The sequence below is a fragment of the Macrotis lagotis genome, chromosome 7 (genome assembly GCF_037893015.1).
Source record: "Macrotis lagotis isolate mMagLag1 chromosome 7, bilby.v1.9.chrom.fasta, whole genome shotgun sequence".
NCBI lineage: Eukaryota > Metazoa > Chordata > Mammalia > Peramelemorphia > Peramelidae > Macrotis > Macrotis lagotis.
Window position 1 is genome coordinate 79,128,536 of NC_133664.1, and position 26,856 is coordinate 79,155,391.

Here is a 26,856-nt window from a genome sequence, read left to right on the forward strand (position 1 = left end):
CTTCATCTAAAATGTGAGTTCTTCCTTATCTGAATATTATTATTTTTGTTTTTTGCTTTAGTTTTTTTACCTTTTAAAATAATAATGTTATTTTTGTACTTATCATTCTATTAGTTTGTAATTTGCTTTGGAATGTCTATATCTGGGGCGATTAGGTTTGGTATATCTAAAACTTCCCTAACTCATACAAATATTTTGATGCCATCATCATTACAATTTCCTAATATACTCCATCCAGAATCTTCATAATAAAGAAAAAGTTAACCATAATGTATCAATACAGACATCCTGTCTGACAGTGTAAATGACATTCCTTAGCCAAAGTCCCTTACCTCTCTGTCAGGAGATGGACAGTATGATTTTAACATTCATCTCTGGGACAAAGATTGATTACGCCATAGTGTTTTGCTTTATAACAGATATTTAATAATTATTGATTGAATGAATGTTTCCTGTCAGAAATAGATGCCATGCTGATATATAGTATTATGTTATAGCATCCCTGTCTTTTGGCATGGAGACAGAGAAGCAAGAAACATCTAGTGCCCTTATGAATCACAAGATTTTTCTTAAAAGAAACTATCTTTATTATGGTTCAGTATTTTTTTAGTTATGTATGACTCTTCATGATCACATTTAGGGTTTTTTTTTTTTAGGTTTTTGCAAGGCAAACGGGGTTAAGTGGCTTGACCAAAGTCACACAGCTAGGTAATTATTAAGTGTCTGAGACCGGATTTGAACCCAGGTACTCCTGACTCCAGGGCTGGTGCTTTATCCACTACACCACCTAGCCACCACCTAGCTGCCCCCTAGGGTTTTCTCAATAAAGATACTGGAGGGGTTTGCTATTCCCTTTTCCAGCTCATTTTACACACGAGGAAACTGAGACAAACAGGGCTAATTGACTTCATTAGGGTCACACAGCTAGTAAATGTCTGAGGTGAGATATGAATTCATTAAAGGTGAATCTTCCTTATTCCAAACTACTGTGCCACCTAGCTCCCCCTAACCCTACTTTCCTAACTTTTTTAAATTTACAATTTGGTTAATTTAATTGACATATTGAAGTTTACTTCCCATTTAATTAACATCTTTTAAAAAAACCTCAGCTATTTACCATTATACTACTCCCTCCCACTCCACTTCCTTCAACACCTCTCAAAATCTCCCTTGTGACAAACTAAAATCAAATTGAGACAAAACATTCTGAATACAGAGCATCCTAAATGATTTTAGATGATACCCTCATATTATGTGTTAGATGAAGATATCTCTGAGAAAGTCACTGTAGCTATTGTCTTCCCCTCCTTTCATTTCATACTTAGATTCATATTGTATATTACTGTTAGGAAGGCAGAGTTGGGGATGGTAGAAACCATCTGTATCTTCCATTTATCCCCACCATGTAAACTACTCTGCTTATTGCTCATGTAACTTCTGTATTAAAAAAAAAAATTAAGGGAAAGCGGTACTATGAGACTGGACCAAGGATAATAAAATTTAGAGACAAAAGGGAGGCCACAGGGCTCTTGTAAACTCAAGTGGGATGATAGATAGAATTATTCTGTGAAACATCTACTATAGCTACTATTAAATCAGTGAATTTTTCAAGAAAGCTACTGACATGTGATTATACATATAGATGCCCAAGTACTTTTTAGGGAAATATTTGGAAATACATAGAAGTACAGATAAACTTTGAAAGATCTATGTGAATGCTCCCCTATTCAAGTCTTCAAAGCCTTAGTAGAATGTCTTCTTAAGTTTTTAGCAAAAAAAAAAAACCCCACCAAAACATCATTTGTGTGTGCCTTGGAACTTTGATAGACTGATACTTGGGACAGTTTTTCAGTGGTTTAGTTTGTTAGGTTGAACCTTCTGTGATCAGGTGAGGTATGGGAATTAGATATAAGTGGAGGCAGTAGCAATGCTTACACATGAGCATCATAATTTTATTTGCATTTGTGACTAGAAAAACATTATTAAGAAAGCTCTCTAGTTTATAAGGCTTTATTTAAATAATTTTTCAGACATTAATAAGTGTGAAATCTCTCACATTGACAAAAATTGCTTCTGGGACTTCAAAAATACCTTTACTGCTGCAGTGTTCTTTTCCTATAGAACAGAGAACCATCACTAATATCGACTAAGAAGAGTTGAAAAGGTTTAGGAAGACCACAACTTATTATTTGAAAGATTTCATCTTTCCCTAGGATTTTTTTTATTCAAAGAAAATATTGTATTCTTCCCCTTTAAAGACATCAGAAGAAAAAGTATTATACTGAGACATATCATTTGTTTTTTTTTTCTGATAAAAGATTTCACTGAAAAAATTTAAAAAATAGCGTGTAGAGAAGTTACTGAGCTTTTTTCCCTTTCCTGTAGTATTGAACGCAGAGGAACTTCCATCTGATATGAATGACTTTTGGTAAAGTCTGAGAACTTTAAAAGTAAATAAATGTAACCCCTTAAATCAAGATAAAGTTGATATCAGAGAATAGCTATATCAGTATGAGTTTTTCAATTTTCATAATATTCATTTAGTTGAGATTCAGGTTTTTAATTGATTGAAGCCTGGACAAAAGGAAAAGAAGAAAAATAGAGGAGAATACATATACTGTCTGGAAAATATTAGCATTTTGAAGGCACTGAGAAGTTTAAATTGGTTACTGACACCTTAAAATTTCTCAATTCTGTGCATATGTATTTAAAAGATATTTGCTAAGTTAGTACAGTAAGAAGTTAGTGGAAAACATCTCCCAAAAAGTCTGAGTCACACTGTTCAACAAATATATTTATGATCATGGGGGATTAGGTTATATATGTGGCCAAACACATGTGGTCACATGTGGTCAAAAGGTAAATTCACAATCCTTGTTTACTAGAAGTCTTTTGATCGGGTCCATGGCTGCCATTCTTTCTTGGAAAAATGTAACTCTCCTGGACTCTGTTTCCTACCTTAAATAGTTATCTTTCTGTACCCATCCGTGTCTCTGTTTGTATGGGTTTATTTTCAATTATATATTTTGAACTTTGTCTGATTCCAGTTTAGGATGTCTAAAAACATGGTCAGTTTGTGCTTGACTGTGGGGAGTGTGTGAGATAGAGAGAGGGAAGAAAGAGGGGGAATGGGAAGGGGAAAAAAAGAAAGGAGGGAGGAGGAGGAGGAAGAGGAGAAAAAAATTCCCTTTTAACCCAATAAAAGTAGTGATTTGTTTAGAAACCTCTGAGTTAGAACTCTTCTTCTATTAGATTGATTCATTGCTAGACAGAAATCAGTGTTAATTAGATCTTCTGGGATTCCTGCCTTTAGTCCCAAAGGCTAGATCCCTTGAGGGTGACTGGCTGTTAAGAGTCTCAGAGATTTAGGGTTCACTCTGAGGTTTTGAGCTTTTAATATTACCTTTCAGGATTCTCCATTTTTGTGTTTGCTGGTAATGTCAGTCAGTTCGACTTCCTTGAGTTCTAGAAAGGGTAACTTACTAAGACTGTATAGCAAAAGGAGATGGCACAAAACATCCTTGCAAATGATTAGTGCCAACTCTTTCCAATATACCTATTGTTTCCATAGGAAAAATGGGCTTAAACTTAATTTATGATGATAGGGATCCAATTGAATAGGAAATACTAAAGACAAAACAGGCTGACAGATTGTGTCTTCTAGAAGTCCTTTCTAGAATCCTCCTCTAGTTCAAAGGGTCATACTTTCTCAAGCTATTTCTTCTTTGGTTGATGTGATTTTTCTCTCTTTATTCATCTATTTATGTGTTCATTCATATTTGTCCTCAGTTCTAAAGGCATTGTAATCTATTGGTCCACTCTCTCCTTCACATGACTAATTGGGGAGACAAATTCTCCTATTCCAAAGAGGAAGAGAAGTAGGAAGAGGAGGAGAAAGAGGAAAAGGAGGAGAAGGAGGAAGAGGAAGAAGAAAAGGAAAAGAATGAAGAGAAGAGGAGAAGTAGGGAAAGGGGGGGAGAAAGAGAAGAGAAGAGAAGAGAGAGAGAGAGAGAGAGAGAGAGAGAGAGAGAGAGAGAGAGAGAGAGAGAGAGAGAGAGAATCCCATAGGATAATAGTGGTACTTAGAGGTATAATGGAACTTAGTGATAACTTAGTCCAGTGCCCTCATTTTTACAGATAAGGAAACTAAGCCATCAAGAGGTAAAGTGATGTTCCTAAGTCACACAGGCAGCAAATAGAACTATGATTCAAACGGAGGCAGAATGGAATGCAGTACTATCTACTGTGTCAGTAGTAGGAACTGTGAGCTAGATGCACTTAACAATCTTCTGAAATTATATTAATCATGAATATAGAACTGAAATTAGTGTATGTACAGAAATGGAAATTTAAAAAAATGTCCTTTTCACAGTTTTCAGTGAATTGAGCTTTATTTCTTTTAATTAGCAACACTGCCTGACTCTAGGATTTATAATCTTTTGTGTATTCCTCTATTCAGTCTTCCTAACTGAGGATCATTCTCCCCTTCAAAAGAATTGTCAAAGGATATAGACACATAATTTGAAAACAATTCACATATAAGATTAATGAACTTCACTGGGAACTTTTGATCTTGAGGATTGTATTTGAGAATAATATTATTCTCAAATATTTGACTTTGGGAGAATAGCAGTTTATATTTCTAAAAGATTTAATTTTTTATAAAATGCCTTTTATTCAATTCAGAAAATTACTTATTATGTTAAGGCATATTATTTCATAGGACCATCAAAATAATCTCTGGAGGCATAGAGTTTGATAAGTATTCCCATTTTATAAAGGTGGAAATTGAGGTTCAGAGAAATAAAACCTGATTTTTAGTTGTTTGCTATAGAGAGACTTTGATATTGTATATCACACTGTGTTTCAAGCAAATAAATTTCAGCTATTATAAAACAATTCAAAAAGTCATTTTCTAAAAGATGGTGAGAAGAAATTCCATGTTCATACTGAGGGTTGAATGGTAGACAATTTAGGATGTTCCTACTTTAATGTTCATAACTTTCTTTTAAAGCTTGAAAAATCTGTTTAGGATTGAAATTCTGGAATATAGATATTATATGCACATGTAGTATATGCACATAGACATATAGACATGCATACATACATATGTTTTAGTATTATATCATAGTTTTAAGATTATAAAACTTAAAGTTTAAAACTGCACCAAGACTTAAGATGGAAAATGTGTGTGTGTGTGTGTGTGTGTGTGCAGAGATACATTTCTAAAATCTCTTAAATGAATTTAGCCACACACACACACACACACACACACAAAGCTAGCTAGTTAGATAGAGAGAATGACAAATAGACAAATAGAGAAACAGAGATAGAGGAAAATGGATATAGATAAAGGGAGAAGGGGAGAAAGAAAGGGAGGGAAGAAGAGGAAAAGGAAGGAAAAGAAGAGAAGGAGGAGGGGAAGAGGGAGAAAAGAGATCCATGTTGTAAGAGGTACAGTTATGATTATGAGAACATGGAAGGACTGACTAACATGCAGAGTTCAAGAGGGAAGGCAATATACCAAAGAAATGAAATATGCCTCCAACTTTATTATAACAACAACAGCAAAGGTGACTGAATGAATGTCAGTAGCTTCCAGGCTATCTGTTCATTCTCTTATCTATAGAATATCTTATCTATAATCTTTTTGAGAAAACATGAACTGAACACATCCTTAATGTCAAATATTTGTAGGGAACCAGAAGGCTTTCACAATTCAGCAGTAGATCATGTTTACCATTTTGTAATTCATTGAAATATCTAGAAAATATAATATTCCATTTGCCTTATGCATTACAAAAAAAACCCATTTGATTTGAGAACATATGCTTCCTTCTGTGATCTTTTGCAACAAAACATCTCACATTCATAAATCAAGATCAATCAGTATTCCTTGGAAAATGCATATAAAACAAAAGCAGGATAGTTTTGTGAGGGTGGGGTATTGTTAGCATGGTGGAAGGACCAGATTAAGAAATACAACACATAGATGGTATCATTCCATGCCATGTGCAAATTTGACTGGTATGCCTTCTATGACTTCATAAATGAGAGAAATGCTATATAGAATAGGATCTATATAGTCTCATATACCGAATGAGGGAGACAGATAGAAGAACACAGTGGATAGATAATTGATCAGAGTTATAAAACACCACCTTATTTCAGGTGCTAAATATTGACTATAAGTTATTTAATCTAGCTCTATTTCTTCTACTATAAAATGAAGATAATATTAGCACTTACTTATTAGATAATATTAAGAGCTATGAGTATCCAATGAAATAATATATATTGCAATATTGCAAAACCATATGGTACAATATAAATGCTATAATAATCATTACATAATCTCTGAAGTCTCTTCAAATTCTAAAATTCAGGAAATACAAGCTTGAAGAGTCCTCTAAACCATAGCTGCCTTCTGTTTTTATTTCTCTTCACTCTTAAATTTATTGGGTGTTTGCCAGACAAAAATGACCCCCACAGCAAATAAAAACTAAGAACAGCAACCCTCTTTTGATAGAGAAGTGTTTCTCAAAGTTGTTTTCTTGGTAGCTGAGATGACATGAAATACTTTTCCTTATTGCCAGTGCTTGAAATCAGAGAATGAAAGGAAGTGGGTATGATTTATCTCCAAGCACAGCAGGATGGCTTTGAATTATCTGAAAAAGTGTACGTGATATTTTTGCCACCTCATTTCATCCAATCTCATTTCAAGCACTGACTGAGAATTGTTAGATTCAAACTTCATTGGAGAATTAGATAGAACTGATCAGTCAGTCTCTTCTTCATTATGCTAGGGTTCCTTCTTCAACATGGCCATCATGCAGAACTACAAACACCAGGATTTTGAGGTATACTATTAAGATGGGAATCAAGCATATTTTTTTTGTGTGTTCCTATGCCTAAATTGCTTATATTATTTAGGTTCAGTCTACTGCAGAAGGATTCAAATGAATATATCAGCCTCTCTACCTGATAAAATCCAAGTTTATTAAATATTAGGACTTTTATATCCAGATGGCTAGAATGGAATCTAACTTATTTACTCATTTGGGAGACTGAATATTAAAAAAAAAACCATTTTATTCACCCAAAGACACATTTCTGTGATATTTGTTTTTTAAAATTCAGCAAATAAATTCTTCTCCAAAATGTTCTTGAAATGTTTTCATTTGCATAATCAATATGGGTGTGCCATTAATTGAAAAACTACTCATTCCAATGAAGAAATGATTGGTACTCAGAAAAAGGAAGCATATTTCAAAAATATTCCTCTTGTCATCTGTTTAATGCACTGTTCTTTTTAATTGTTCTGTCATCTATCAATCTTGTCTAACCCAATTTGGGGTTTTCTTGGTAAAGATACTGGAGTGTTTTGCCATTTCCTTCTCCAGCTCCTTTTACAGATGAGAAAATTCAGGGAAACAGAGGTAAGAATTTGCTTGAGATCACTTAGTAAGCATCTGAGGTCAGATTTGAATTCATGATGGTAAGTTTTCCTGACTTGTGGGTCTGAATTCTATCAACTGTGCCACCTAGCTTCCCTATTCTTACCACGAACTAAACTCTCTATGCTATGCTGGATTTCTTACAGTAATTTCTTTCTTCTTTTTCCTTCCTTTTTCCTTCCTTCCCTTCCTTCCTTCCTTCCCTCCCTCCCGCCCCCCCCTCCCTCTCCCCTTCCTTCCTTCCTTCCTTCCTTCCTTCCTTCCTTCCTTCCTTCCTTCCTTCCTTCCTTCCTTCCCTCCCTCCTTCCTTCCTTCCTTTTCCTTTGTCTCTCTCTCTGCTTTCTGCCTTTCTATCTTTCTGTCTTCCTTTTTTTTTGAAAAAAAAAGAAAAAAACCCCAACGCCAACAACATTAATACAGGCATAGACACTGGACCTTAATTAATGATTGGATACTGGCTAAGAAGCATGGAACTGTACCTGAGATCTTCAGAAATAAATAGAGTAGCATTAGAGAAGACTCACCTATTTTATTTGGAAAATTTGCCATAGTACTTTGACCCTCTTCTAACCATAGATGCCACAATGACCCCTGACAAGAAATTCTACTAATTATAATGGCACATGATAGAAGAAGTCTAGAAAGAATAAAAAGCTGTCATATCTAATCTATCTTCCATATAGGTTCCAAAATGATATTTCTTATGCATCAGTTTGATCATGTCACCTTACTCCTGTTCAGTAAATTGTACTAGCTCTCTAATAATTATTTGAAATCTCCTATTTGTCATTAAAGTTTTTCATAGCATCCTTCTTTCATTTCTCTACTTGATAGAATTCAAATCTATTAGATATGATGACACAATGGGAGATTGGGCTCATCGACTTGAAATGATTGTGATGAAATTCAACTTATTCATTTGGGAGACCAAATATTTTATTTTATTTAAATTTTTTCTTCTTTATTGAATTTTACAATCCCCCCCCATCTTGCTTCCCTCTCTCCACCCTCCCACAGAAGGCAGTCTGATAGTCTTTACATTGTTTCCATGCTATATACATTGATCGAAATTGATTGTGTTGAGAGAAAAATCATATCCTAAAGGAAAAAAGAAAATAGAAGAGATGCAAAATTATATAATACGATAACTTTTTTTAAAAAAAATTAAAGGTAATAGTCTTTGGTCTTTGTTTGAAGTCCACAATTCTTTCTTTGGATACAGATGGTATTCTCCATCGCAAATACACTAAAATTGTTCCTGATTGTTACACTGTTGAAATGAGCAAGTCCATTAAGATTGATCATCAAGCCCATGGTGCTGTTATGGTGTACAATATTCTAGTTCTGCTCATCTCGCTCAGTATCAGTTCATGCGACTCCTTTCAGGCTTCTCTGAATTCCCATCCCTCCTGGTTTCTAATAGAACAATAGCGTTCCATAATGTACATTTACCACAATTTGTTCAGCCATTCCAATCAATGTGCGTTCACTCAATTTCTAATTCTTTGCCACCACAAATAGAGCTGCTATGAATATATATATATATATATATATATATATGTATATATATGTGTGTGTGTGTGTGTGTATACATATTGCAAGGCAGTGGGGTTAAGTGACTTGCCCAAAGGAACTCAGGTACTACTGACTCCAGGGCCGGTGCTCCAACCACTGGGCTGCCACCTAGCTGTACCTATGAATATTTTTGTACAGTTGATGTTTTCATGATCTTTTCAGGGTATAGACCCAGTAGTGGAGACCTAATATTTTAAAGGATCAATCTTTCACTTTCTAGAGACACACTTTGGGGATAATTTATTTATTTATTTATTTTAATCCAGAAAATCAATGTCATATTTCTGATTTTCTGAAAGTTTCAAGCTCTTGAAATACTTTTATTTGCATAATCAATATGAATATGTCTTTAATTTGCTAATATCAATGCAAAATACTCAATTTGATGAGAAATGATTGGGATTAAAAAAAGGCTACATGTTTCTAAAATTCTCATCTTCTGGTCTGTTTAATTCATCATTCTTTTTATCATAAAATCCCTCATAGACAGAGATTCTAGTGCTTAGCATAGGACCTGCAACATAATGAAACAGCTAGATGATCTAATACATAGAACTTTGGACATAAAATCAGGAATAGTTGAATTTCTGAGAAAAACTAGACTATTTGAGAAATCTGGCCTCAGATTCTTACTGCCTGTATGACCCAGGACCAGTCACTTAACCTTGGTTATTTTAAACTACATAATACAGGAGTAATTTTAGTGTCTAAATACCAGCATTTTTATAAGAATATAATGAAATATTTTCAAAGTACTTTGCAAACCTTAAAGTGTCATATAATGCTAGATATTTTTATTATTTTCATCATTATTAACAATAATATAATAAATGTTTGCCAATTTATTTATTTAAAAAAAGCAAAGATATGAAACAGAATGTATGGAAGAGCCTAAATTTACTTATTGATGATAGTTAAGTTAATTTTCAGGGACACATTGACATTGTGGATAGAGTGGAGGTCTGGGAATAAGGAATGGTATGAGTTCAAATTCAATCTTAGAAATTACTAGTAGTGTAACCCTGATTGAGTCACTCAAACCTGTTTATCTCAGTTTTCTCATGTGTAAAATGGGGATGATCTTAATATTCACTCCTCACAGTTATTTGAAGTTAATATCAAGTTAGTAATTATAAAGCACTTAATTCAGTACCTAGCAAATAGGAAGCATGCTTTTCTATGTTATTAGTATTTTCTAGAGAAGACAGACAAGTGTACGTATAAGAGAAGGCAAGAAGATGGTGTTTAGGATCCTCTAATAATAGTATCAAGCACTAACAGAGTGATGTAGAGTTTGCAAAGTACTATGCATGAATGTTCTCATCTGATTCTTATAAACAACCCTTTGAAGTGGGTGCTACTAGGTTTTTTTTCCTTCTTTATCGAAGAAGACGAAAATGACATTACCATGTTCGAGACAAATTATAGTGTATCTGATTGTGATTGATCACACCAATATGAGCTTGGGATGCTCTGCCACAGATTAGACACAAATCATCCACGTGAATACCTGGTGGGGGGTACTCTAAACTTACGTGTTTTATGTTTCCTTTGAGCTACTTCAGTTCTGCCTTGCTCATAGAGAACAGCCCCCATGCTAGGTGGTCCTGTGCCAGTGTCTCCCATGCTATTCAATCAATTTTTTAAGTTCTTAAGTGAGGCCTTCAGGATGTCTCGGTATCACTGCTTCTGACCCCCTTGTGAGTACTTGCCCTGTGTGAGTTGTCCATAAAATTATCTTTTTTGGCAAGTGTACTGGTTATTAACTACAATCTTAGAGAAATTGTGGGAAAGGAATAAATATACACAGTATTACTGAGGAAAACTCATTCAATATTCTTATGAAAAGCAAACTTCTAATTCGACCCTCTTTTAATATTATGGCTCCTGAGCTTATTGAATTGTACAATAAGATATACAAAAAGATCTAATTTAGGATCTGAAAAGATAGAAATGAAATATATTTTTGTTTTAGAATAATGATTGCTCTCTTGCTGGTGTCATCAGCTAGTTATATTTCAGAATAAATATGTTGATTAAGTTAAAAATGCATAAATAGGAAATAAAATATGTAAATTTACTTTGTTTCTCTTAAGTTAGGCTTTCTTTTCTTTTAAAAAGAAGAAAACATCCTTCACAGAAATGTATGCATTGACATTATAGTCTAATCATAGTTTATCATGTAAATGCATATTTACAGTATCTTAAAAATATGGATTATGTAAAACATTTTAGGGACATACAAAAACATGGATTATTTACCAGCTAGAAAATTCTGTATTTAGAAACATTTTGAAATGCTTATTCTTTAACTGATGGACCATAAGTATTCATTCATAGATGGTGTAGTTGATCATTCCAGTGTATGCTGTATTTAGACAGGAGATATAAGGGAAGTTCTTGCGTAGAGCTATTATGAATGTAGAATAACAGCCAATTCTCAAAGTTAAACAGAATCATTGTTTCACATTTTGTTCTCAGCTTCCTTTGAAATAATCATCTCTATTCTGGGAACAATTTCAGGGTCTGAGTTTTTATATTTTTCTTTAGAACATGAAATTTTCCTTTCTAATTTTTTTCCCATTTGCTTCAAAAAATTGGAGAAGGAATTCTGCAGCTGCATCCTAAATAGCGGAAGTCCAAGATCAGAGGCCTTTTAAGTGATGAGACATTGAAGTTGACCTTATTGTCTAAGCCCTATAAATCAGGGGTTCTTTATGTCCGTAATAGATCATTTTGGCAGTACAGTGAAGCCTATGGATCTCTTTTCAGAATGATGATTTTAATTCTTAAAATAAAACACATAGAATTGCAAAGGAAGCAAATCACATATTAAAATATTGGGAAAAAATCATATAGATTCCCAAATTAAAAACCTGTACTAAATATACTTATTAGAGAACTCAATACATTTTATTGGGATATGCACCTAAGAAATTTTATCTTAATTTTTAAATAGTCAATCAAAGAAATTTTTTCATCAAAGAAAAAATATAATTGACCTTTAAAAGTATGGGAATTGCAAGGTGCTATTTTGTTCAAATCTTTAACCTAACAAAGCAACTTTTTTGGTCCTTCTTTTCTTGATTAAAATAAATCCCTTCTCAACTATACCCTGTACCCCTAATTTTATAATTTGTCATGAAGTGCCTAGGGGTCATGAAGCTTAAGGACTGGTTACTTAAGGCTCACCCCTTGAAAATATAGAAGTTTTAACTTTTTTTGTTTCCTTGATTATACCAACCTTAGTTCAAGAGTCACTCAATACAGGCTGAATGAGAGAAAACCAACCAACCAAAAGTATTTGCCCTGGCTCAGCAATACCCCAGAGGCTACCAGAAGGAGTTGGTTGGGGTTGGGGGATGAGATGTTCTGAGAATAGGAAGGATAATGGCAGTCATTCCACCTAAGCTCTAAAGGAACTATGTTCTGCCGAGAATAACCACTGAGGATCCTCTCCTTCTAGCAGTAGGTAGGAAACTAGGTGGTAAGAAGAAGAAAGAAACATTTTAAGCACGACTGCTATGCACAGATTTCCCTGCCTAGTGGATTCCAGATCTTAGGTTACTTCAGGGTTTATGGAACATCTAGGTATGTCTGGATAAGCCCTGGAGTGTATATACAAGTAGAGTACTAAGATGGGGATAGGTATACTTCAATGAGGAATTTGTGTAGATACTGCTCTCTCTCTCTCTCTCTCTCTCTCTCTCTCTCTCTCTCTCTCTCTCTGTTTTTCTCTCACACACGTGCATTCAGTCACTTGAAGTTGTATACAGTTGATTATTATGTAGTGATTACTCTGAGTTAAGGTATTGTGAACTGACACTTCTAGAAGATTAAGACACTAAGGGCATTAGTGCATTGTAATATGCCCATTCCTTTCTTTTTTTACTCTTTTTCATTTCCTAAAATTATGGATATGTGTCAGTAGGAAGAAGTGGGGCTGATGTATCAAATGCCAATGACAAATAGCATAGTAACACATATAAATGTTTATATATGCAGATATATTTTCATGTGTTTCATGAGTAGTTATAAAAAGAATATCAGAATAGGTATAACAATAGCTTTTGAATGAAGATAGTATTAATTTATTTATTTAATAATGATTTATTAAGTATAACCTATCTTCATAATTCTTTGGTGGACATTGGGTGGTGGTGGGGGAGACAAACATAATTCTTGCTTTCCTGAAGCCTAAAGCGGTTTATATGAAATCATTAAATGATAGCAGAAGGGAAGAGTATGATTAAAGTGATAATAAAAGTGATAAAGATCAGTTCAGAGAAGGTGAGGGACAAACTATCACAGAGGTAGGGGAGAAGGAGGAGAAAATGGTACAAGGCATCTAAGAAATATGAGGTAAGAACGATAAAAAAGGCAGCTCTTGGTGAATGGTTTCCTTTTTTTCCTCCCAGTGAAATATGTGGCAAGGTTTCCATCTGAGAAGGTAAGGGGTGGGGGAGAGTCAAAATATTTGAGGAGACATAGAAAGGTTTGAAAAAGTCACTGTAATAAGTGGGAGGGTTAATAGATTAAGGAGGTATAAAAGAATTTCCTTTCTGCAGTGAATGCTCAGTTAGAAGTCATGTAACGTAATTTTGTAGTGGACCTAGTCATCATAGTTTTGTGATTTTGTCAAGTTCTATTCTGAAACGAAGGTAGTGAATGAGAGGGGGGGAAACCAAGACTGGGGCTTGAGAGAGGACAATTGGTGATAGGAAAGGAGGGGAAGGCACTTGAGAGTATAGTGTTGAGTTGCACTGGTTCCCCAAGGGGTCAAGAGGGAGAAAGGATAATGATCTGGGAAGAATTGAGGGATGGAGTGACTGAAGGTCACAGTAAGCATGAAAACAGGGTTAACAGTTATAAGAAACAAGAGAAAATGGAAAGATAAAATAATATTTTAATGGAAATTTATAAGAACATTTTTACTGAGATATGACTTTTATTAATAAAAATAATAAGCTTGTGTTATAAGACCTTCCAAAGAAGGCATGTTCCTACTACAGAAGGATTCAAAATTTAAAATGTTTTAAGGTCAACTATTTTTTTGAAAATAAATTTTAGTTCCACCACAGATAATAAATACGTTCTGTTTTTTCAAGAAGTCATATTGGCATCATCTTTATGCTATATGAGCTATCAGATGCCAAGGCAGGATCATTGAGATATTGGAACCCAGCCAGCCCATCTGCATCCAAGTTAGGCTGGCTGCTGTTAAATTCTGTTGAACTGGACAGGCGCCTCAGATGAATAACAAGTAGTATTTTCTAAAAAAAAAAGAGAGGAACTATCTCCTTTGCTGCATCCAGAAGACAATTGGAAACAAAATGGAAATGATATCCTACCCCTGTACAAATTATAGAATGTTCTGGTAATTATGGTCATTATACAAAGATGAAATATTATATGAGAGAGTACTTAGATGGGGATAAGTACACTTCAATAAGGGATTTCATAAGATAAAAATAATGACTGCTCTAAAGTTTGCTAAAGTATTTATTGAACTGAATTTAATTTTGATCTCACAACAACCCTGCTAAATTCTAGAGTAGTTAAATAAATAATTTCTCATCACATGGCTGGATATTGTCAAAGTAGGATGTGAACCCATGTATTTTTAAAGCTAGTCTAACATTTCATCCATTATAGCACAGTACCACTGCCACACTAACATATTAACTCTAGAAGACATGTATACTAATAATGGGAAGAAGTACACCTGGGAGATCATAGTTCTGACCAAAGTGCTGATGTTATGATAAGTTTTATGGAACATGTGCATTCTATAAAAATAAACTTCCACATGATGTTTTTCAGAAAATATCCTCTTCTCCCTATCTTACATTTTGTAATCACAATGTACTCCTAAATAAAAACAATAACAAAAACAAAGACAAATACAAATCCCCCAGTAGACTGGTAATATGGGGGCTGGTCTCATGATATGGGACAACTTAGAACTACTAGGAATGTGTTCAGTATTTTCTAACTTGGCAGTACTTTCCTGACTCCAAGATCTTCCTGCTTTTATCAGTTCTCCATTGCCCAAGCTCAATTTCAGATCATATGATTCCTCCTCAGCTCTCATTTCAAGAGTATGTTTTGATTCCATATTCATGGCTCTTGTAGTTTAGATTTTCCTATTTGTTTCCTTTAAGTTTTTACATATCTGGATAGCAGTAGGCTACAATATCTCTTTTTCTCCTGTGGAGGTTATATATGACACTCCAGTCAAAAATGATATTTTGAGTTGTGACATACATATCAGACATGTAAAGTAACTCTTCAATTGACATTTCCACAGGTGTACACTAGAATTTTCTGATTTTCCAACTCAGTAAAAACTTGTGGGGTTTATTCAGGCTCTTCTCCCTGGAAAGTTAACAGTAAAATTGGAGAAGCTAAAGTCTTTACAAAGTATTATCTTAAAACCCCCCAACATTTTGCAGTTTTATAGAATTCAAACTATTTACATATTAGTATTATCTAGAAAAGAAGAAATTAAAACTATCTATAGTGCTATAAAAAATACAAATGAAAACAACCACCTATCAGATTGACTAAAATGACAAAAAAGGAAAATGATCAATGTTTGAAAGGATGTGGGTAAACTGGGATACTTATGCATTATTGGTGGAGTTATTAATTGATCTAACCATTCTGGAGAGCAATTTGGAACTATGCTCAAAGGGCAATAAAACTGTGCATACCCTTTGATCCAGTAATACTACAAGGTCTATATCCCAAAATGATCATAAAAAAGGGGAAAAGACTAATATATAGAAAAATATTTATAGCAGCTCTTTTTGTAGTGGTAAACAATTGGAAATTGAGGGAATGCCCATCCAATTGGCTAATGGTTGAACAAGTTCTATAAGAAATCATGAGGCTTTAGAAAAGCCTGGAAAGACTTGCATAAATTGATTCTGAGTGAAATGAGCAAAACATTGTACACATTAACAGTACCATCGTGAGATGATCAACTATGGTAGATGCAGCCCCTCTCAGTAGGTCAGTGATTAAGGACAATCCTGAGAGATCTGTTATGGAAAATGCCATCCACGGTCAGAGAAAGAACGTTCACTTTTTAAAATTTCTTTTATATTTGTTCTTTTTTTCCTCATGTTTTCCTCCCTCCGCCCTTAGTTCTAATTTTTTCACAACTTAACTAATATGAAAATATGTTAAAATGATTCTAATACAACTTTTATCGTAATGTTTGCTGCCATGTGGGTAGGGAAGGAAAGGAGGATGGTAGAAAAATGTGGAACTTAACAACTCATAAAATGATGAATGTTGAAAACAACCTTTGCATGTAATTGACAAAAATTAATTAATTAATCAATTAAATTATTAATCAATTAAAATATTTATCTAGAGATATTTATTTAGAGTTCTAATTCCAGAAGAAGATAATCTTATTTACTAAAAAGTGACCCTCAAATGATGTCCTTTTACATGAAATACACCAAGCTTTGGTGTCTTTTGGATATAGCATATAGCATATAGAAAAGAACTGAATAGCCTAGAAAAGATAATGATGATTATGATAATATAATGATAAAATTTGAGGATGTATTGTGAGTTGGCCTTCATGTTAGCAGAATCAATAATTTGATGTCTTCACTGTTAACCACAATAACATATAATGAAAATGTTAATCAAAATAGAAAATCTTAAATTCTTAAACCACAGTAACACTTTGAAAACTTTATTCAGTTGTTCTAGTTCCTGACCTCTACTTGGGGTTTCTGCTCATTACTCTGTCTCTGGTCTTGGTCTTAATGGATCAGTCTGCCTTTTATTTTCACTACCTTGAATCTTGTCTATTCTTTAGTCAGTGAAATAGAATTTATTAACAACTGTGCTAAGTCCTGGGGATACAGAAAAAGGTAACAAAGCAAAACAAAGCAAAACAACGAAGAACAAAGAACACACTGTTTTCAATGAGGTAAAATAATAATTGAGAGTAATACCATACAAATAACTAAGTATGAACAAGTTATTTCCAGGACAAATTTGGTGTAGTCTCAAAGGGAATACAGTAAACTAATGAGGATTTTAGTTGAAACTTGAAGAAAACTAGGGAATCTAGGAAATGAAAATGAGAAGAGAGAACATTCCAGTTATAAGGCAATAACCAGTAAAAATGCAACAAATCAGGAGATGGAGTGTTTTATATAAGGAGCATCAAGGAAAACAGTATTACTTGACTACAGAATGCATACTAGAAAGGTAAGAAGGGCCCAGGTTATAAAGGCCTTTGAAATTCAAGAGTTTTTATTGTATCCTAGAGGGGTGTCATTGGAGAGCATTGAATAGAATGGTGGCATTATCTGGGTTTTAGGAAAATTAATTTGACAGTTGAGCGGCAGATGGAATGGAATGGGAAATAATTTGAGGCAGGAGGACTAGCTAGAAGACCATCACAACAGCAGAGAGTAAAGTGAAGAGGTCTTATACCAGGATGATGTCAGTGTTCTCAGAGAGAAGGCAGTATATTGAAAACTCTTATGAAGTTTGAAACCAAAGTATTTGATCAGTGATTGGATATGAAGGATGAGAAAGAGTGAGTTGTCAAGAATGAACTCTTGTCCCAAATCTGGATGACTGGGAGGATGAGTAGTAGAGAAATTAGGAAGAAGAAAGGTTTTTTGGGGAAGATAATGAGATCAATTTTGAACATATCTAATTTGAGAAGTCTGGAATCCAGTTGGAGATGTCTAAAAATCCGGTATTAGATGTGAAAATGAGCAAGTTGATCTGAAAGTCATCTGTATAGAGATCGTATTGAAACCATAGGTACTGATGAAATCACCAAGTGAAAAATACAAAATAAGAACTGAGACTTGGGGAACCCATATTGTTTTTGGGCTTGACGTGGAAGGAGTTCCATTAAAGGAGTCAGGGAAGGAATGGTCATATAAGAGAGAGAGGAGACGCAGGAGAAAGGGATTGCCTTAAAATCTAGAGAGAAGAGAATATCAAAATGAAGAGGATGACTGATAGTTTCAAAGATCACAGAAAAAAACAAGATGAGAATTGAGAAAAAGTCATTAAGTTTGAAAATTCAGAAATCATTAATGATTTTCAAAAAAACAGTTTCAGTTGAATAATGAGATAAGAATTCAGACTATAAAGAGTTAAGAAGAAAGTGCTTTAGAAAAGGCAAAAAAAAAAAAGAAAAACAAAAAAACAACCTAACTCACTATTCTTAGTTAATCAAATGGAATTACTTCAGTCTGGTCTAGCTATCATAATAATACCCTGCCTCATTTATAACCAGGGTGGGTATTGGAGACAGGTAAACCACCACAGCTAGGAAATATTTTAAGGAAAAGTTGAAGATATGTCCATATCTTGAATTAATGCTGGACTTTAGCTTGTTGATAAATATTCTTCATATTTTAAACATATAGTTTTATTTTTTATTTTATTTTATTTTTTTTTGCAATGCAATGGAGTTAAAGTGTCTTGCCCAAGGCCACATAGCTAGGTAATTATTAAGTGACTGAGGTCAGATTGAACTCAGGTACTCCTGACTCCAGGACCAGTGCTCTATCCACTGCACCACCTAGCTGCCCTAAACATATAGCTTTTATAGAGCAAACATGAGAACACTAGCTGGTGATCCTGGGCAAAATATGTTTTTTCCTTTTGTGTCCCAAACTTGTAATTTCAGAGCAATAACTCATCTGTTGGATATCTAGGTGGATAGTGATGGACTTTGAGACAGGAAGACTCAACTTCCTGAGTTCAAATTTAGCCTTAGATGCTTATTTGCTGTGTGATGCTAGCCACACTAGCCACTTTAACTCTGCTTGCCTTTGTTTCCTTATCTGAAAAATATACTGGAAAAGCAAATGGCAAATCATTCCATTATCTTTGCCAAGAAAATCCCAAATGGGGGTCAGACACTACTGAACAACTTAAGTTCATGTGTTATTGGTAAAGGGGGTTTCCTTATACCAGTGAAATTACACAATTGTTTCATCTCCCCCATACCTACCCTAGAAACATGTTCAGATTTGAAGATAAGTTGTTGGTTGTTTTTTTGTGCTCAGATAGGGCCAAAATGGCAACACTATGTTGGGGTCAAGGTACATTATATTTGATCGCTGATCAGAGTAATATATATTCAGAAGTCTCTACTGTCAGACACAAATAATCCACATGATCATTTGAAGTGGAGATGTTTCTAAATTTGTACATCTTATATTTATTTTGAGATAGTGAAAATCTTTGCTTATAGAGTACAGCATCTTCTTTGATATGGGAGTGCCTTGCTGAGAGTTCCGGTGGTAGTATCCTCCATGTCTCACAACTGATTCCAAAGTTCTTCAGAGAGACCTTGAGAGTGTCTTTATATATATTGATATTATCCTTGAACACACAATATAATTAATAGAGTCATTCAAATGTGACATATTTAAAATTCATTTCAAGACATAGATTTTTATTTTTTATTTTGGAGAGAACAATGGTGTTAATAATAAAACATTAATGTAACTATTTTTGATCAGGAAAGGAATTAAAAAGAAATAAAAAGACAAAAACCTGGAAGAATGGAAGGTTGGAACAACTGTGAATTTGCTCCACAGTGCATAATTATTAGAAACATATTAGGTGTAGGGGCGGGTAGAGCACCAACTCTGGAGTTAGGAGTACCTGAGTTCAAATCTGACCTCAGACACTTAGTAATTACCTAGCTGTGTGGCCTTGGGCAAGTCACTTAACCCCATTTGCCTTGCAAAAACCTAAAAAAAATTAGGTGTGAAGTTAGAAAATTTACTTTCAAATCTTGGAGTCTTCTGTTGTGATACTGGATAAGTCACTTAATGTCTTCTTGTGTGATGTTGGACAAGACATTTAAGTTTTCTAGCCTCTGGTTTCTTTAACTGTACAATGAAATTATTGGACTTGGTCTCTAAAGTTTTTACTTGCTCTAAAACTTGTGATCTAAAACACGTTTTTCTTTTTTAAAGTAAAAAAAAAGTACTGTCTTGATATCCTAGGACCATCCACTTATAAACAGTAGCACTGTATAAATCTTCAGAGTTCCTGTGACAACCTGAGCAATTATCCTGTAGGCTTTGCTCATTCTCTTCTTTTATGACCATGTCTGCACCATGACAAGAAACAGTAGTGAGAAACAAACCCTGAGCACTTTCATGTACTGTGGTTATTGCTACTTATATAAAATCCTTTTATGGTGTATCCTTCACTCTCTTTCTATGACTTACAGGTAGCAGGAGTTACATTTCTTGGAATTTAGAAAACAAAATGGCTGGGAAAGGCAAGTATCTAATAACCATGTAGAATGGAGATACTAGATTGAGAATCCATCTAATGGAGGAAGGGAGTGGATTCGTTTTTGGTTTACATCTGCAACTTCCATTAACATTAATGGAAGTTAAGTGTGCACATCCAAGGCTGAAGAGAACACCAAAGAGGAATTGTCTAACTACTAACAAGGGAGTTAGAAGATAGGGGAAAATTTTCTGCATGGGGTGTAAAGGATTTGAGCCATGAAACTCCCATTTGCATTAATGAGACTATAGTATAGTAGCCAAAAAAGAAGGCATTTAGAACCATCAAGGGCATGCTATGAAGTATGAGAAAGTCATCTACCAAGGGGCACAGATAATGAGCAATTCTTGTTCCTATTCTAAAAACCTAGATCTTATTAAGGATTGTCTTTTGTAGGGGAAGTTATTTTTCCATATAAACTCATGATTTGTCAAGGACTCATATTTACATAAAAAAAAAGTCTGAATGCCTGGGGAGAAAGGGAGGAGGAAGAGAAGAATAATCTTCATGTTATCAGATTATTTCTGGGATTAAATGCAAGTTGAAATTCAAAATGTTCAACAGCTTGTAGTAAGAAGCATACACAGCAAATTGGTGGCAGTAACTTAGAAGTGATGGTTTTTTGGGCAAATTCGAGGAGATTTAAGGAAAATGGAGCAGAAAATGGAATTGGGTTCCAAAGATAAGAAACATTTTAGGTCAGAATATGAAGAATAGGAAAAATGGTTCTGTTTAAAAAGTTAATACATGCTAAGGTCAAAGTTACAAATTACAGGCAGAAATAGGATATATGAAAGCCTTAAATATCTGATTCATCTAACAAGTGTTATTTTATTTTTTCCCCCACTTTTCAGGTATAAATATTCCTTGTGTCTGGTTATACTTCAGGTTACAAAAACCTTGTTTCCTCAGAGAGTGATACTAAACTGATCTTGTTTACTTACAAATAATATCCTATTTTTTGGTGAATTCCAAATTTAATTCTTTGTGTTGCCTTAACATGAGGAAGTAGTCTGGTTTCTATGCCTGAAGCTCAAATCTAGATAGCAAAAGAAAAAGAATGTGACAAAATGAGTTTGGTCATGGAGATAATTTGAAATAATCATCAACATAGTTTACAACTCTTAATTTAGCTATTTCAGTTGGTTAGCAAAGCAGTTAATAAATTTAAGGAACATATAATTTTCAATTCTTGCATTCTCTATGCTATAGCATTTTTCTATGAAGATTCCCATTTATGTTGAGAAATTAAATGAGAGTAGATAACAACATATAATAAAACATCAAAATCTAGATGTTTCTTAAATTATTGAGTGATAGCCAGTGAGATCATAGCCAAGGATTAATGAAATTTCTTAAAAATCTAAATTTAATGCTTTGTACTTTTTAATTATTTAATTAATAACATTGTACAAAATCTTTTGTTTTTCCTGTATTGCTAGTATCCATAAACTTTTTTTTTTAAAAAAGATGACTGAACAAAACTGGTTCCCTTTGTAATCCTAGGTTTTTCACTTTATGCATTTGAAAACATTGTTCTGAGAAGATGGCCATAAGCTTCAACAAATTGCCAAAGGAATTCATGACACAAGAAAAGTTAAGAATCCCTGGTTTATTGCTATTTTATTCCTTTCCAGTGAAATAAATAACACATAAAGAAATTGCAAGGTATATATGGCATATTGGTTAGCATTGGTCTTCTAGGCATGATATCTTGTTTTAAGTATCAGCTTTGACATTAATTATCTGTGTGTCTCTGAGGAAATTGCTTTATCTGCCTGTACGTGTTTCCTTTTTTTTTGTAAAATAGTGATTAAAATGATCTATTATTTAACTTAACAAGGTTATTAGAAATGTGACATATAAACATTAATTAAGACCTTTTATTGCATATAGCTAAATGTAAATATAGAAATGTGACCTATAATCATGTTTAGGGATAATATATATGCACATATTTACAAATATATATAAACTATGGGATCTTCCAAGCTTTGTGTATATGAGTGTCATGGCACTGAAATAAAATAATTATTGGAGTGGATAAAAACCAACTAGGGTTCAGACACTATCACAATTCACACTTTTAGAGGACTGAGTCCTATAACCTACTCTGATCTTGAAAATCTAGCCTAACAGCAAGACTAAATTATTCTTTTCAACTCGTTTTTGGTTCAGATTCTATAGGCCTGCTTCATATGTTTCCTAAAGTATCTGTTGTTCAATTATGCCCAACTCTTTGTGACCCCATTTGAGGTTTTCTTGACAAAGATATTGAGATGTTTTTCTGTTTCCTTCTCCAGCTCGTTTTACAGATGAGGAAACTGAGGCAAACAGGATTGCTCAGGATTGCAGAGTTATTAAGTATCTGAGGTCAGATTTGTACTCAGGTATTCTGACTCCATGCCTGACAGTTATTCATGGAGTCATCTAGTTGCTCTTTTAGTTTCTATTTACTGACAACTCTTTTTTATTTTTTAAAATTATTTTTATTTCATTAAATATTTCCCAATTACATGCAGAAAAATTAGTCATTTAAAATTCTTTTAAATTTTCAACTCTCTTTCTCTTCTACTCTCTTCCATATCCTGCCCAGCATCTGTTTTCTCTTTTTATCATCCCATCATCCAATCTGATATATGTGAAGTAGTATCTCAAAATTGATTTCATTTGCATCTCTCTAATCATTAATGATTTAGAGTATTTTTTCATATGAATATTGACACCTTTGATTTCTTCTTCTGGAAACTGCATGCTTATATTATAGAACAGGTAGTTGGTGCAGTGGATGGAACACCAGCCCAGAAGTCAGAAGAACCTGAGCTCAAATCTGATCTCAGACACTTAATATGTACTAGCTGTGTAAACTTGGGCAAGTCACTTAACCTTGACTGTCTCATAGCCAGGATCATCCCTTGTTCTCCCGATTCATATCTAACCACTGGTCCCAGATAGCTCTGAAGGAGAAAGTGAAGCTGGTAACAGGCAAAACACCCCCCCCCCCCACCCCAATCAAATCCAATTCACTTATTTGTCATGGCCTCCTTTGAGAATGAAGGACATACATCATCATCATCATATGTGAAGCTATATGTATATATACACACACACACACACACACACACACATATATATATATATATATATATATATATATATATATATATATGATTTTTGTGATGTACTACTCTAATCTCCTTGCCACTGGTTTTATTAATTTTTTCTATCAATACTCATTAAGGAAGTTGGTTTAGTTTTCTTTCTCTATTTTTACTTTCCTTGGTTTAATTATCAAAACCCTATTTGGTTCATAAAATGAAACTGGTGAACATCCATTATCTATTTTTTTTCAGGTAGTTTATATGATATTGGGATGAATTTTTCTTAAATGTATTGTATTATTCACTTGTAAGTTCATCTGGTCTTGGGAATGTTTTTCTTAGGTAGTTCATTAATGGCTTTCTTCAATATATATTTTTCCTAAGGTAGGGTTATTTAGTATTCCATTTCCTTTTCTGTTATTCTAAGCAATCAATATTTTTATAAATATGTATCTTTTACTTGATTCTCAATTTTATTGACATATAATTAGATAACCTGACTCTTAATTGCTTCAATTTTATTTTCATTGGTAATATATCTTTTTTCAGTTTAGATACTAGTAATTTGATTTTCTTTTTAGAAAGAAAATTCACCAATAAAAACATCAAATTCAGCATTAAAATTTTTTCCCATAAAACTGGATCTTAGTTTTATGTGTTAATTCATTGGTTTCTTTACTTTCAATTTTATTATTCTTTCCTTTGATTTTCAGAATTTCCATTTTGATGTTTAATCTGTTTTTATGAGGGTAGCTAGGTGGCACAGTGGATAGTATGTTGGGTTTGGAATCAGGAAGATATCTCCCTGAGTTCAAATATGGCCTCAGACATTTACTAGCTATGAGATCTTGGATAATAGCAAAACCCTGATTGCTTTAGTTCCTCATTTGTAAAATGTGTTTAATTACTATTTTTCTGTATTTGATTGTGAGGTTTTTATACCCTAATACATAGTCAATTTTTGTGAAAGGTCTCATGTATAGCTAAATAAAGGCATACTTCTTTTTATTTCCATTCAGTTTTCTCCAGATGTCTATCATATCTAACTTTTTAAAGAATATATTCATTTCCTTTATTTTTTCCTATTTATTTTATGGTTAGATTTATCTAGTTCTGAAAGGAAGGTCAAAGTCCCTCACTATTTCACTCTTCTTTTAAGAATATGAATGCTAGCTTTATTTGTGGTGACTAAAATTTGAAACTGAGATGTTTACAATTGGAGAATGGCTGAATGAGTAATGGGGCACTATTGTTCTATAAGAAATGAGCAAAAAAACCTCAGGGAAAAAAAACCATGGAAAAACTTGCATGAATTAATGCTGAGTGAAGTTAGCAGAACTAGGAGAACATTGTGTATAGAGCAGCTATATTCTGTGATGATCAGCTATGATCAACTTAGTTCTTCTCAATAATAGTGATCAAAGACAATTCTAAAAGACTTGTGATGGAAAATGCTATCCACATCCAGAGAAAGAGCTATGATGTCTGAATATGGATCAAAGCATACTATTTTTTCACCTTTTAAAAACTTGTTTTTTTAATTTCTCATGGTATTATCTTTTTGTTCTGATTCTATCACACCATGATTTATATGCAGATATAGTCAATATGATTATGTATATATAATCTTTATCATTTTGCTTGCTGTCCTGAGGAGGAGGAAGGGAATGAAGGGAAAGAAAAAAATTGAAACTCAACACTTAACAAAAATGAAATTCGAAAACTATCTTTACATGTAGTTGAGAAAAATATAATTTTAAAAAAGAATATGATACTATGGCAGTTGGTGCTTATAAATTTTATTAATTTTTGTGAATATTATATTTATTATAATACTTAATTGTCTATAGTTCCTTCTAGTAGGATGGAATTTCCCTGATTATCTCTTTTTAATTAAATAGTTTTGCTTGTCTGAGATCATGTTTGCTACCTGTCTTTTTACTTTAGCTAAAGTATAATAAATACTTCTTCAGTTCTTTATTTTAACTCTCTCTCTCCCTCTCATTTTCTTGTAAGCAATGTGTTGTTGAATTCTCTTTATTTTATTTTCTAATCCATTCTTCTGCCTGCTTCCATTTTAGTAGTGAATTCATTTCATTCATATTCTCAGTTATGATCACTAACTATGCATTTCCCTTTATCATATTTTCTTCTCTTTATTCTTTTCTTTCTCTATTTTACTTTTTCTCTAAAATCTGTTTTGCTTCAGACCCCTGGCTTTTTTTGGCCTTCCTTTTCTTTTATTGCTTCCTCCCCCTTTTCTTTCCTTCCTAATTTCCTGTTGATAAAATTATGCTGTAAGTTAAATTTCTATTGCTCATTGAGAATATATATGAATAAGTATATATATGTATGTATTTCTATGCATGTATACATTCCAATTTGAACTAATTTAGATGTGACTCAGGTTTGAGCATTGCCTGCTGCCTGTTCTTTCTCCCATTTTTCTCTCCATTTTTAAAGCTCTTTGTTGAATAACTCTTTAATGGAAGATAATTTTGCCCATTTTTCTTCCTTCTCCCTTCTCCCTTCCTTAGGGGATTCCCCTTTCTTTCCTATTCATTTTTAATATATCAGCATAATCAAATCAACATCACACCCAATCGGGTAGAATTCTTCTAACCTCACAAAAATTCTTAGAAAATGCATGCATCATCTTCCCATATAAAAGGTAAACAGTTAAACTTGTTAAGTCCCTTATGATCTTATGTTTACCCTTCTATGTTATATTGAATATTTAAGTACTTCAGTATCTAAAAGTCAAATTTTTCTATTCATCTCTGATCATTTCATCACAAATGCTTGATAGTCCTCTATTTCAATAAATGTCTATTTTTTCCCTTGAAGGATTATAGTCAATTTTCCTGGGAAAGTTATTAGTGGTTTTAATCTGAATTCTTTTGCTTTCCTTTAGTGTGGTAACTTTCTGTTCCTTTAATGTGGTAACTGCTAAATCTTGCGTGCTCTTGCCTATTAGTTCTGTAATATTTGAATTGTTTTTTCTGGTTGATTGAAGTATTTTCTCTTTGATTTAGGAAGCTTTGGAATTTGGCTATAATAGTCTTGGAAGTTTTCATTTTTGGATTTCTTTCAATGGCAATAAGTATATTTTACCCTCTGATTCAAACATATTGAGTTTGTTTTCCTTGATAATTTCTTGATATATTTTGACTATACTCTTTCTTTGTTCATGCCTTTTAGGTAATCTAATAAATTTTAAATGCTCTCGATCTATTTTCCAGGTTTGTTGTTTTTCCTATGAAATATTTCACATTTTCTTCCTTTTTTTCCATTTTTAAATTTTGTTTTACTGTTACATAATTTCTCATGGACTCAATATCTTCCACTTGTCCATTTCTGACTTTTAAGGAATTTCTTTCTCAGGGAGCTTTTTTCCACCCCTAAAA